Here is a 15,670-nt window from a genome sequence, read left to right as displayed (position 1 = left end):
ACTTTTTACTCTGTACCTGATATAACTAAAGCTAAGCTCCAGCTAGTAATATTATATTATGTAGTAGGTCATATAAGATGTTACGGATTACCCATCACTTTTAACTTTAAAAAATATTTTTATTAACTTGCCAAGGTTTTGACAGGTTTCGGCGTGGTTGGCAACAAATGGCTCAGGATAGAGACCTTTGTAAGACAGAAGTGGAGACCTTTTCCCAGCAGGGGGACACAAAATACAGGCTATAAAAAAACTTGCCAAGAAAAAATATAATAAGTATAGTGAGTCTATACAAATTCATCGCAATTTTGCCACTGTCACCATAGCATAGATGTTCAGGGTCTTTATTTTAATTGACATAATTACCAAACCTAGGTTGCTCTTTGCAATAGTAGTAATAGCATTCCCAAAGAGGACTGACGTCAGCCAGGTGGCCGGTTGTAAACAAAGCCTTCAAAATTTTGAGGTTATATTCACAGCGCAAACGCAACGTATATTGTATCTGTACACGTTACAAATGGGAAACACGGAAAATGTCTGTATCACGGCAAATTACACAACCCACAGACATGTAGTCTGTCCTTTGCTTTATTAAGTCCCATATATATTCCTGTATATTGTATGTAGTTTTGTACGAGCTTCATGTAATTATGTTTTAATTTGGTGCACGCTGCGAAATTACATAGAAAATGACAACGTTAGCAGCATGCAGACAAACGTTCAAAGCATCCAACTAAAATTAAAATATTTCATATCTTTTGCGATTTAGATATTTTGTTTGTCTAATTAAAACAAAAACAATTTTGATTTTGCAACCATACATTCGAAAAAAAAAGGAAAAATCATTTATTTAGGGTGGCAGAGTTGCATTTATGGTTGTAATTTTTTTTTCGAAATCTCGAATTTAAAGAAATAAACTATAATAGAATAAAGTCACGATGCGTTCTAGAATTAGGGTGAGGTGCACCGTCAAATTTGACGTTGATATTAAACGGCGCGTCGCTGACGTTGAGACAAAATGGCGTACTTTCTCCCCGACGGGTTCCCATCTTGTCACGATGGTGGGGCTTAGTAACCGGGGAGGCTGGTCTGACACAACCAGCCACCCCGGTAAACCAAGAGGAACCCAAGGCCCAGAGACTTTGGTGGGTGCTCTGGGCCTGGTGGACGGTCCCCTCGGTAATACTGCCATTGGCTGGTGCCCCGCCACCAGCCATTGGATGTGGAAACTAGAGGGGACCAGAGGTGGGGTTGCGGGGGTCTGTCCTCCGCGACCACAGCGCGGCCGTGGCGCTGAACACGGTGCGGTGGGGCCACAGGGGAAGAGGAGAGTCGGTATGTCTCTCGACGATCCCCCTGTCCTCTGCGGCCGAAGGGTGGCTGCCTCTGTATCGGGCGCAATGTGTGAGTGTCACCTGCCTATCACCTCTTGCGCCCCAGGGGTTTAGTGGGTATTCTGGGCCGACTAGCGGCCCAGGAGTCCCACACTCAGTGCGTAACAAGCATTCCCCTGGGTAAACAAAAAAAAATGGCGTACTTTGCGTTTTTCTGCGCACGTTAAAGTTAACGTCAAATATTTTTTCACTCTGAGAGCGAGGAATAACTTAGTTTACTGATAGTACGAGTAACTAGTATTTGTGTAGCTACTTTTGACGTTAACTATTTGGTAACTATTGTAACACGTGTCGTGTCTAACTGTCCAAGTTGGGAGCAGTAGTGGGTAGAGTGTAAGGCTAGTTAAATATGTAGATCTCTTTCATTAACTGATACGCATACAACTTTGCATCAGGTCATGCAGTGTTTCGACGCTCAGCTAGGACACCGGGTAAGTAACTTTGAAAGCGATCACAACATCAGTAGTTAGTAATAGAGTAGTAAGTTAATTTTTTATTTTTAGAAATTCCGAAAATATCGCTTATGAATATTAAATCAGAACCGAAAAAGACGATGAATTTCTTATTTATTTTATCCAAGTTTCGTCGAATATTCATTGTTTTCTTCAGTTATCGGCGAGACTAATCGAGTTGTTTTAAATATTTATAAATCATTAACGACATGAAAGTTGTTCTATTAAAAAAGGAATATTTATGGTCTTATTTTAGTAAACAATTTATTTATTGAAAATTCTTTCGCTCCGTTTAACATTTTATTATTCATTTCTTGACGATTTATTCCATTCAAGTGCCGCCGCCGTCCACAGAGATATGGCTGATCATATTAATTGGATTTTATTGGACTTTGGTCATAGTCATGGTATGTAGTTGCCTTTGACCGCGTGAGGAACTCGGGCATTCGCGACAGTCTTCACGACCGTCATAGCAAGCTCCAAAATTGCTGGCTTGTTGTTGTCAAGAATGCATATTCTTCATCATTCATTTCTAGTCAAATTATTGGCACGCATGTGCCAATAATTTGACTAAGGATGTTGATAATCATGCGAAGTGGAGAAGAAAAATAAGGAAAGCCTGTACTCCGTGCTTGGCGACGGAGGAAACAAGTAAGTCGTAGATGAGAAAGAGATAGTCATAGTTAGAAAAAAAGACATTCTACGATGATAACTTACCCGATGACATTCTACGATGATAACGCACCCATAGTAGCAACCGAGGAAGCAGGGTCCGCAAAAAGACTCATTTAAATTTAAAATTATTTTCTATTGTGTTAACGTATTGAAAGTGTATAATTTAATGAAATTATTGTGATTTGTATCTAGAATAAAATAAATAATATAGGAAGGAAGGAGCGGAGTCTCATGGCACAAGCATATTTTTGCTTAAAAGGAGGCTCCAGCAACATGCACAACCATTGTAATTCATAGGTACCCAATAAACATATTTTATTTTTAATTTTTTAATAACCAGCAGCTAGCAACGACTTACGCGTAACTTCGTCCCGCGCTGTACTAAACTATGGGATAAACTTCCCTCAGTAGTGTTCCCTAATAGTTTCGACATTGGGGCTTTCAAGAAAACAGACTATCGCTTTCTCAAAAAGTCGGCAATGCACCGGTGACCCGTATCGGATTGCCGGTGTCCATGGGCTGCGGTGTTTGCTTACCATCAGGCGACCTGCATGCTCGTTTGCTCACTATACTATAAAAAAAGTAGATTAATTAATCTGTTTTATATGAAAGAAGGACGAACAAAAACACTTTCACATGACACATCCTGCAGTGTAATTTGACACGGTTGATCATGACATCATTCTTTTATTAATTCCATGTTCGAAATAAGACATTTAAATACATAAATTTCCATAGAGCAAAACTAGAGGGCAATAGATAAACTAATAACATCCGAACCACATAACTATAGATTGGGGTAAGCCGAGTAAACTTATCATCAAAAGGCAGATCACAGAATATACAAGTACGCATAATCCTCGATAAGTTCACTTATTTACGTTATCTTGTTGTTCCACAACGTTATTGATTTATCCCAAACTCAATTTCGGTCGCTGACTTGTCAATATTGTTATTAATAAACTAGATTTCGATTAATAGTTAAACTTATAGGTTACCTATATAAACTATGGAGAGTATATAACAAGTTGCTTATGTAAATTGATTGAGATAAGGTTATATTTGCACGTCCAAACATTATAAGGCTGTTTATTTATTTAAAAGTTTCTGTACAGTAGAGTTACAGGAAAGGGAGAAGGAAAATAAGTACAAAAGTGCTGATTATTTTAAACTAGCTGCCCGTCTTCCGCTTTGCTCGTAATAAATTAAACACCTAAACCTTCTTCACAGTACTTAAAATTCATTTAGAAATTACACTATCTATTAAAAAAACCGCATCAAAATGCGTTACGTAGTTTTGAAGATCTAAGCATACATAGGATCAGACAGGTATCTGTGGATTAAAAGGTTCGAATCCTACTCGTGCTCATGAGTTTATATATCAATCTGATTAATGTATAGTAGTAGTGTTCATCGACCACCATTTGCTTCCGGAGAAGGAAAACATCGTGAGGAAATCTGCACACGGGTTGATTGTGTGCGAAATAGAGAAGACAATGGCAAACCATTCCATCAATAGTGCCAAGAAAATTGTTGTGTGTGTTTCATTCGTAATGACTACGCCTCTCAGCCATGAGGAAAACAAGTAAGAAGAATTCGCCACAAACCATAAGTATGTGATCAGTAGCTAAACAACTACATACACATAACAATTTACCAAGAAGTTTTTAACATTGTTAAGCCAACCAAGAAACAATTTAAAGAGAACCAACCATTTTACTCTGATTGTATGCACATTGTCCCATACAAAGTAAGATAAAAACGGAACATATAAAATCCTTAGAACCGCAATACAATTACCAAAAAGGTTTTGGGCTACTTCAATTCTTGGAAAAATACTATGGGACCATTAAAATATATTTACGTCGTAAACTTAGGTAAGAAAATGCCAGTAAGTATACTTCTCTCTCTCTCTCTCTCTCTCTCAGTTCTGGGTTGTTTCCTTGACCATAGAGCGTAGGATCTGTTTTCCGTATTTCTCTTGAGTATTTTTGTTCTTGTCGTGCATATTTTTCTTGAGGATGAATTTAAGCCAGTGCTTCTTAGTTAATCCCTACTGTAAGGACCGGTAAAAATGTATAGATAGACGTTTGTACCCTACGAATGTATATTACAGGCTCCACACTATCGTGGACCAGTTCGCCGAACTTGGCAGCTTCGGTATATATCGCTTTTTTATTGCGATAAATAAAAGTAGTCATACAAACTACGCAATGCTTATGTGTTCGTGTCGGCACCCGTCCGAGTTCGGCGATAGTGTGTAACCGGCATTATAGGAAATTAGCATAACATATTATGCTTTTGAAGAAAACGCTTTAGTTAGTATTATCAATTTTTATTACAAGCTTTTATGTAACTTGCAAATATGTTCTTATATGGAGTCTTGCAACTCAATTTCGAAGCACATAATATATCTACAACCCATTGAGCTGAAATTTTGTATACGGGTTTATTTTGGATGACAATACATTATTATGATAAGCATGACCTGATGGTTCACTCAGGGACGGATCTAGACGTGGACCTCACAACAAAGTTTTACAGCTTTTTGTCACATTATTACATGCAATAAGATGTCTCTCACAATAATAAAAGCTTGTGTCAAAATACTCTTCTTTGTAAAAAACTTATTTTATATCATATAATCGACATAAAAAGAAAATGTATTGGCAATTACCGCTTCTTGACGGGCTTTTAAGTCAATTTTCAAAGCGTGCGTGAAATATGCTCCCTCATCTCACGTATTTAATGTTTGGTATGAAGATTTATATATGAAAACCAAGGCGTTGCTAGTTACAGTTTTAATAAGAAGGAGCTCAATAATTCTAGTTCTAAGAAATTTTCGTACCCCTTGTTCTCACTGAAGCTAGCACTGACTTCAAAGGGTAAATAAGGGACTTAGGTAGGTAAATTCATATGTTCAAGCGTCTAAAACAATTCTCGTGCATGAGAACGTCTTTGTATATACTCGTACTTGCATATGATTAAAACTAAACGTGAAAAATACGGACAGTGCAAATGTCCGTCAAATCCGACGTTGATTTAAACTGAATGTGTTGATTAACAACTTTATATATGTTAGGGTACGGATTGTACGATCAATTTTGACGTTAACGTTAACGTGAAGAAAAAGGCAAATTACGCCATTTTATCGACGGCGCCGCGCAGGTATAAGTTCACGTCACAGTTGACTCTGAAAACGTTGGCATTGCACGCAAGACTTAGGTAACTTTATTGTATTTGTCCAAAGACTTAAGTTAGTCTCATCCATGGGTGGCGTATATTCATATTAATTTGTAAATATTTAGTACAAAATAATGAACAATTAATTATCAAGTCAATGAATGTGTTAATTTCGGCACTTCGGAGTACCAAGTATCTGCCATACCTGCAGAAAAATTTTTTGTTCACATTCACTTGACTATCGCCAAATTTGTTTAAATGCGCTAATTGGGTGGCACGGCTCCTTTTATTCTAATATGGAGCACGCTCGCATGGCATCTAGCTCATAATAAATTTGCGAAACAAACGCAATAAAACTTTAAATGAGTTTTTTATGGGAAAGTTTCGGGTCGGAAACTAAATTTGTACGTGCGGATCTTGTCGAGTGTGACTCGGCACATGTGTCCGACCTTTTTGACGGAACTTTAGGAAAATGACATTGAACCGTAGATAGAATCTATGAACAATAAAACATACGACGATTATGTTTTGTTTCGCCCACATAAGAAATACTCGAGAAGAAACACAGAGTACTAATAGTTTTTGTCTCTGATCGTGTGCCCGTTTCTGCATCTCGCCGCTTTAGGTATATGAGGTTCAAGATATGAATTTAGTGAATTACTTGTATGTATGTGACTGTGTAAAAGTAAATACATTAGAAAGTAATAAGTGGAAATAGTGTAGACAATAAAGGCGCATCACTATTGAGTCAGCAGTAAATCAATAAACACAAGTGCACAACTCACACCGATTATTATTATAAACTGGTCGTGCATTTATACCAATAGAGAGATCTAATGGGTCGTCTATTTTACTTTTAGAAATTGTTTTTTATCCCCCGACCACATAAGGGAGTTATAAGTTTAATCTGTATATGTATGTGTCTGTGGCATCGTAGCAGCCAAATGGCTGAACAGATTTTGATCTAGTTTATTTTATTTGAAAGAGAATTTAATCGAGAGTGTTCTTAGCTACTCTCGTATATTTGGGACGTTTGGACACTATCAGCTCTTTCCTAGTAGATGAGATGACGACAGCAACTTCGGCGCCGAGGCTTAATTTAGTTTTTATTATGCAATAAAGTTTGAATAAATAAATAGACAAAAAGAAAAATGTTTTTCTTAGAAGTTTATATGTTAAACGTAAACGGAACAATCTCGGCAGTACAAATATTTCATATTTACGTTGCTGCTACATAACGGCTCACGGCTACAATTGTAATTTTCTGTAACGCCACACATTAGGCGCGCAGATAAAATCCACGTCGAGGTTGAGACGCACGGCTGTAAAGGGCAAAGTGTTTGTAAAGATTATTATATTGACCGGAATGATATAAAAAGCGAGGATGATTTATATTATATTTGATGAGAATTACGTTGTAAGATTAGGCTATATAGACGATAGAAAAAAGAAGATTATTATCAGTGTCCTAGCCAACACACAGGATAGCCCAGAAAAAGTTAGATAAAAGCTAGGAAAACCAAACATTCAAACAAAGACAAAGATTAATTATTTGCAATAACCTGAGTGTACATTATAATATAATGTTGTGTTAAAAGAAAACTTAATCTTACATGTTACACTTTTCCCGCATTTACCTCAAATAAACTAAAATAAATATACACTGTTTGTTGTGTTATTTTTAGCATAGTTCAGTCAAGTAACTATGAAAATCACAAATTAGAAAAAAAAAAATTGACCACATTGATACAAATTAACATATAAGAAATCGTTAAGTGTGATATAAGTAGCGAATGTGTAGTGGTAGATTATAAACTGTTGACTACTAACCAAGGACTGACATCAGGTACGATCATCAAGGCCATAAAATTGCAGCGGAATCTTCAAAAATGTATGGTTATTTATACGGGCCGGGCTTCGCAGCGTCACAGGCGTAGTAGAACATGCAGATATAAGAGAGAGATGTTATATACTGTTGACTGTTAAGCCTTATAACACTAATAAATACTAACTAATTTATTTTGTTGTATTTATTAGTGTTATCAGGCTTAACACAGGCTAAGTCAGTCTTAAGCATCAGTTGTGGCTCACGCCTTGGCCAATTTTTCACAGGGCTTTCCAGCTCCAAGGTTTTACGAGGGGAAGTAAACCGGCATCTGTCTTGTATAAAGTTTATTCAAATCCGCGGATTTATTGAGTTGTTCGGGTTGCGGCGACCCATCGCGTTTACGACCTATCGGACTAAGTTGTAAAAAGGTTAAGTGAATGATTTATGTATTCGGAATGCTGCGTGTCATTGTATAGTAGGTTGTAGGTTAATTAACCCATTATTCAAACTTGCATGGTGTGGGTATTGGTTGGGTCACTCTCGATTTGCTACGGGGTACAGATTACAAATAACATTTCTGATGTTATCCGAGTTCGATTCCCGATTAACATAAGATTGACCAAAGATCGTGAAAAGCAGCAAGGACGAGAAAAAAATAAATAATTTGTAAAAAAAAAAAACGAATAATAGTAAGTATCTAGATTAGTCCAATTTATCATATGTACTTGTACGTGTTTCGCTTAGGTTACTAGGCACGGCTATGCATACTGGGTTATCATCTCTCTTTTTAAGATTTTTAATGTGTACTCAGCCTCGTTTTATTTTTACACATTGACGAAAAAATAACGATCTTACAATTTTTGTACCATAATACGCAACCTTTCAAAACTATTATTTCAAATAGATATCCTAATACAAATATTCAGAAAAAGTAAAAAGACGAAAATAAACAAGTAATCCGCGTATCTTGTTTCGGGATTGAAATCGAGGAAGGATAAATTTATAAATATTCAACATCGAGATTAACGAATCCCGCAGCAGCCTTTATTTCTTCTCTTTCATTTTCTTCTCCCTTATTCCAATCCGAGAAGAACTGAGGCAATCGCGCTGCGGCTGGGTTATTGTTATTGCGGCATGTAGCATTGCAGCTAGGGCTGCTATACACATATAATAGGTTTTTTTTTTTACAAAAATTACTATCACTACATAATAAAACAAAGTCACTTCACTGTCTGTCCTATACATAGATTAGATAGTTTATATCTTTAAAACTGCGGATTTTGATGCGAGTTATTTAAATAATATAATAACAACGCATTGTCACGGCAACTGAAGCGATGAGTGATTTGGACATTCAGTCACGTAAATGTCCGTCCCTTCAAGGATGAGTGAGTGTAAATAATAATATAAACTTTAAAACAAAAGATATATATGACGTACTGTTTGTCATTTTGAGACTAGTGGCGTGAAAATAGCTCCATGTCGTTAAATTTCGTCGGATTTTTTTTCCAGTTTTTACAAATATGTATTTGTAAAATATACTTGCTTAATGTTAAAGCAGGGTTATATAATCTCAAGTGAATTTAATTTATTTAAAAAATATACATGTATTACAAGTTTTTATCAGACGCACAACCCTAATTTAGGTAACGGATTAGATTATTTTAAGTGGTGCGCTGTTGTCTCGATCCTCATTTGTATGGGAGATGGTAACTAGGAATATTGAAAAACTTATATGCATATTCTTGTTTGGGGCTCGAAGTTTTTATTTAGTTCTATTAGCATTGAAATATCTTCCACTTGTTAAATCAGAAAGAATATGAATGTATTTTTTAGAATATTTTCTTTGAACAAATCAATTCTACTATAGAGCAAACAATATGCCACCGGTCCAATAGGACCGTTTCTGATAAAATTTTGAAATGGGATAGGTATTTACAAGGTATAATTAGAACCATTTTTTTTTCAAATTTTGTGTGAAAAAAGAAACAAATAATTCGTGGCCATTTGGTATAGTATAGGTAGTATAATTTCTAAAATGTCAAAGTGGAAGTAATGTCCATATCTTCGCTATTTAATGTCAAAATCTAGAAATCGTCAGTAATATTTCACATATTTGGGTATCGCAGTATCGATAAAGGATCAAATTATCTGATATAATCAAGTTTCATCGCGATGTAATTATGTGAACTGATTAAATTTACGTCCCTAATAAACCCACAGCTTCCTAGCTTCGCGACTGAATGCTTTACCATTGTTATGTGCTTTATACCATTTTCTTGCCGTGCCGCTTTTGTTGTTTACCTAGGAAATCGTGTAAGTAATCATTATGATTTTGGTCGTGTTTGTATACTGTTCAGTATTGAAAAATTACATTTAAAATTTATGTACTTTTATCGACTTAATTTTTTTTATTGCGAACTACGATTGTTATTAAAAACAATAAATGAATAACCCAGATGAGATAATGTGCACCTTAAATATTTATTTTATTCTTTTTTTAAATTGTGAACAGATAAGGTATACATCGTCATTTCTGTTACGGTTCAAGAGATACTCACAGCCTGGTGAGAGACTGACAGCGGAGTCCTAGTAATAGGCTCCTGTTTTACAAAATGTTTTAGCTGAATTAACTAGGTGTATGCTAGTCGCTAAAATTTAATGAAATATTAATTAAATCCAGAAGTTTACAGCCGGGATCGGGGATGCACACAAAAAGAAGTTCGTTCGAAGAGCGAAGTCGTTCGACTTCGCTCATGAAACTTATAGATTCTTCACGTTCTTCATCAAGAATGCAGTCTAATGAATATGCCTGAAATTCACAACTTTGTTGACTTTAGTCTCACAAATATTCAAAGTGTATGTAACTACAAGTTTGTTATCAAGTTTTGTTTGTTTTCTTATTTAAGTTGTGTTTTATACTGTAGCCATATTCATAATGAATTTACGGGTGCAAAGCCACGGGGTGCATCTAGTATAACAATAAATCTACTAGATAAAACTGTAAGAATGCTAGTGCTAAACGAGCGAACATGTAACATTCTTAAATAATTCAGAGACGAGTAAGCAGAAATACTTTTACGCCCGCATTTATTTTCAAAAAGACCGGTGCAAAGCAAACTTTTAGATGGTTTTTTTCCGGACTTTTGGGATAAAGTCGGGCCAAATAATATGTGTGGAACTAAGTGCAATGTTATCTTAAGACACAAGAACCGCGATACATCCACTTGCGCCGCCATTTTGTGAAGCATACATTACCTTTATTGCGCTAGAATTTTAAATCTGACTTGTTTCATTCGCAGTTCGGTTGAAAATTATTATCATTTATGCAGCTTAAAATGACTTTAAAGATAAAAGGACATCATGAGGTGAAGACTTCGAGTAAAAGTGGGGATAAAAGAGTTTGTTTTTATAGTTATATTTAAATAAGAAGCGGTGGTGGTGTAATGGTTAAGACGTCCGCCTGTGGATGGAAAGGTCTCAGGTTCGAATCCTACTCGTACCACATGTGTTTGTATCCCAATCTGACTCATGTATAGTTGTTTTCATCGACCACCACTTGCTTCCGGTGAAGGAAAACATCGTGAGGGAACCTGCACACTGGTTGATTATTAACTTGTGTGTGAAATGAAGAAGGCAATGGCAAACCACTCCATTACTAATGCCAAGAAAGTTGTTGCGTGTGTTTCATTCCACGTAATGACCACGACCCTCAGCCATGAGGAATACGACTATAAAGAAAAATAAAAGTATAAGCGAAATGCAGAGAGAGAGAGGAAGATAAATAATTCAAATTCAGAGATAAGATGAAGACTCTATTTTTAATCTTACAACGCCCGCGGATTCCTTTTCAAGTTAGGACAATAATTATTTACTTATAAACTAACGGTCCGTCCCGGCTTCGCTCGGGTAAAAATATAATAAATTATATAATAATAACCTAAACCTTCCTCAGGAATCACACTATCAATTGGTGAAAACCGCATGAAAATACGTGCAGTACCTAGTTTTTCAGTTTATGGCAAACAGACAGACGACGCGGCAAAGGACTTTGTTTTATAATATTTTATAATATGATAAACTTGGGATTTTAATACCATAGATGGGTTTACCGCCAAAATATCTTCCCAGATTATTCCCGAGGAATCCCGCGCATAACATATGTATTATTTATTGCGGCTTTCGGGCCTAACTTTTTGAGGAAAAAATCGGAAACACTCGCGTCCCAGCCCAGCCCAGCACCTATCTCTGTTCTTCTATCCAGGTATGAAACAGACATACAACTTTTCTTTTTTGACATAAAAGCACTCCAACCATCGATTATATTTCTTTTTTTTTTAAATAAAAAGTTAAAAGCTTTGTCCTCTCCGGACACCTAATGACGTAAATTTATGCTATTTTAGCTAATGGAATGTTAAAATATATAATTTCCATATTTTCTTGGTTGGTTAGATATCCGATCGAAGCGTATTCCCGTTTGGATCGGAGTTCAGGACCCGCTTTCCTGCTTTTTCTTCTCTATTTCAGAGAATATGGTTGTACCAGTGAAATTTGACGTTAACTTGTACTTGCGCAGAAAATGCCATGTTGTCTAAACATCGAGAGCGTTGTAGAATGTAGAAGTAGTGATTCATTAAAATCTTACTTATGTTTAATTAAAAAGCAAAATTTCAAGTTTCAACTTCAGGGAAACCTTTTCATAACTTGTATATTATTGTAGCGTGTGCGTTAGTTTGTTATTTATTTAAACAATTATTTTTTTAACCAGGATCGATAACACTTCTCATCCACTCACCGACAAAGTTAAGACATGATTTCATTTACTTAGCAATGTAACAAACCAATTATAGACAGTAAATCGTTATGATATACATAGATCTCAAAAACAATTCGGAATTTCGGAATCGTCATCATATCAAGTGTGTTCTTGTCAGATTTTATTCAAGTCGCCGACTACGTACCCCGCCACCTACTGGCAGGTGGCATACACACTAGTGAACTAATCAAGAACGAAGCAAGTGGTGGTCTATGAAAACTACTTAATATACAAACTATATGGCATGAGTACGATACGAACTGGAGACCTTTCGATCCACAGGCGGGCGTCTTAACCATTACACCACCACCGCTTCAAATTTCGGAAAATATTGCGTTACGGAAAATCAAAAGCGCTTGACAGAAAACAATTCTGTTTATACGCAGCATTCTTCGGGTTTCCCCTTGGGAATGTTCACATCAAACCCTGCCCGCGTCGAGACGTCGCCAGATTCTCTTTATTTCATCCGCAAATTCTTTTATCTATATACATGTTCATAACATGAAATATACTCGCATATGTCTTATTATATCTGTAAGAAAGTATATTTATAAGGCTGAGAAAGAACACAAACTCGCCTTGCAAAATATTTTGGTCACTTCACAACGTTGCAATGAGGTTTCAATTAAATTCAAATAATTATACGTTTACTATTTTTATTTTTTGCAATAAAGTTTAAATAGATAATATTTTGATTTTAGAAGACAATAGAATATGTATTTGATTCATTTTGAGTGTAAGTTCAAGTTGAAGAGAAAGATACCTATTGCAAGATATGGATATAAGATTCACACTGACAAGGGCACAGCTATTAAATAATAAGAATTAGATCCCAAAACTGAAAAACTGTTCATAGAAATGGTACTATTTTCAATCTACATAAAAAAATCTGACTTTTTTCCGGTAAGCGTTCTGTCATAAATTAAAATGACATGAAAACTATGATCCTATATGAAACGGACATAAATTATATATCAGGCATAGAACAGAGATTTACGAGGCAATTTCGAGCAGATTTTATGGTCGTCCTCAGATCATTCATGTTAGAGCGATAACTAAGGTTTGTGAGGATTTTCATACAAATTTTGTGTTGTAATGACCTCGCCTGTAAGTTAATGGCGCCGAGGATCCGGAATGATCCAGTTATGGGCGGTTTAAAGCGGTTCGAAGCGGTTACGCGCTGTCTCCTTCATTCAGCAAGTAAACACAAAGGATAGAGACAAAAGTATTGCTGTGTTAAATCTTTTTTATTGCAATAATATAATCTTTATGTTTCTTTTTCACTGTAAACCACATTTTGTTGCTTTTAAGTGGACTTATGGTTTTCGTTTCGGAAACAGTCAGGGAAATTAATGTTTGGCCATTTTTTTCTTTGTATTTGCTTTATTCGGCTCGGTTATTTTTCCTTAAGACTTATTTATTGCAGGCGTTGATTTTTAATTGAGTTTTAAAATGTTATTGCAGGCGTTGATAGGTTGTGGTAATAATTTACCATCCGAATGCATGTTTGCTTGCGTGGTAGCAAAATAAATCCAATTTTAAAACGAATGACCAATAGAAGGAAAGCAACAAAGAATGCCTGCAAAACAAAGAGGCCACTTAAAGTAACAAATAGACTTTCATTTGTAGTCTTTCTGTCCGCGATTCTAAAACACATAGATGTTGGCTATTAAATTAACTTGCTAACTAGACAATCTTTAAAGGCACTGAAAATGTATTGTTTTTCTTAGCTTCGGAGGATCCGCATTGCTTAGTGAATGTGATGTCGATAGATAATTCGGCGAATTTTTAGCATCCTTAATTGTTACACCATTGACACATGTATGATCAATGAAGACTTCAAAACAGACAAGACATTTTGTTTTATTAAATATTTCACAATTCGCGTCGACAGTATAAATATTACATTCTATATCCAATAAAGATTTTCTTTCTTTATATCTAGAAATTCTATAAAAGAAGCAATGTCCTAAGCAGAACCATATAACTTAATTCTGCTTCACATTCCGTTTACTCCAGCCGCCATTTTGAAAAGAATTTATTGCAATCGCGACTTATTATTTTTAGTTTCCTCCTAGCATTTTATTCCGTTCGAAGAAATCTATATTTATGTTCGGTTTAATATTATACACAATGAGTGAATTGAGACGATCCGTTGTAAACAATATAAGGTTTTCAAACAAGAGCTAATTTCACACGAAGTCTTTCTTCAGGAAAATACATTTCTCCGGCGATTCAAAAGAATGGATCGGTTCGGATTTGTTTTATTGTTTTTTTCCCCGCTTTGTTAGTTAGTACATTGTTTCTTTTGTTTTCGAATTGGTTCACGTAATTCTTTGTTTAAAAGTGTTCATTATATATCGACGTGGAAAGATAAATACAAAGTAAGTCCCCTTTTTTATCTGTTTACATATAAGGCACGTTTAACCGCGTTGTGACCGCGAATTGAATTTCCCACGGGAACAGTAATTTTTCCGGGATAAAAGATAGATTTTGTCTTACTCTGTAATCAGCAAATATTAAATATATATATATTTTTAGAAACTATGTATTTATGGAAGACCTGTGAAAAACGAAACAATTTAGTTTCCAGTATACCAAAATATAAAATTATCATTGAATTAAAAATCTCATAATTCTTTAGCTTTCTGTGTTGTCACATAAAAAGTCTGATTGTAGTCAAAGAAAATTCGTTAAATAATTTATGAAGAGTTAAGTAAATATTTTTTACCTTTGGACTGTTCCACAGTTCAAAAATTTACAGTGAGACAATATGAAAAACATTTGGGAAATCGTCATAATTTTATTGTATAATGTTATATTTTATGCGATTAGTATTTGTATTAAAGGGTGAATTTCACGAGCGTTTGAACGCAGCGTTTCATTAGTGTCCGACATTTTTTTTAATAAAGAATCATTTTTAAAAATTAAACATTTATATAATTAACATTGTACCAGTACTTTACTCGTTTATAAAATAGGATAATTAAATTGATTACTGTGTATGGTACAATTTAATAAACACTAATGACAGCCCGCGGTGGAGTTAAAAAAAATCTTGAAATTCACCCTAAATAGTCTCATCTGATTAATGAAAATCGGACAAAAATTGCTAAACTTAATAGAAATAAATTATAATTGAGAACTTGAATGGTCTATTTATCCATAAATATGTCATGAAACATGCCCAAAGTTAAACGATTGAAGTTTTAGGAAAAAAACACTACTACTAACGAAAAAGTAAACTTGTTGTCCTAGTGGAAACGAGAAAAATTGCCTTAGACGTAGAACTTACCTACTAATAACGTGATCCTTACCTATCCTC

This window comes from Plodia interpunctella, chromosome 15 (genome assembly GCF_027563975.2).
Source record: "Plodia interpunctella isolate USDA-ARS_2022_Savannah chromosome 15, ilPloInte3.2, whole genome shotgun sequence".
Classification (NCBI taxonomy): domain Eukaryota; kingdom Metazoa; phylum Arthropoda; class Insecta; order Lepidoptera; family Pyralidae; genus Plodia; species Plodia interpunctella.
Note: the sequence above shows the minus strand (reverse complement) of the source record.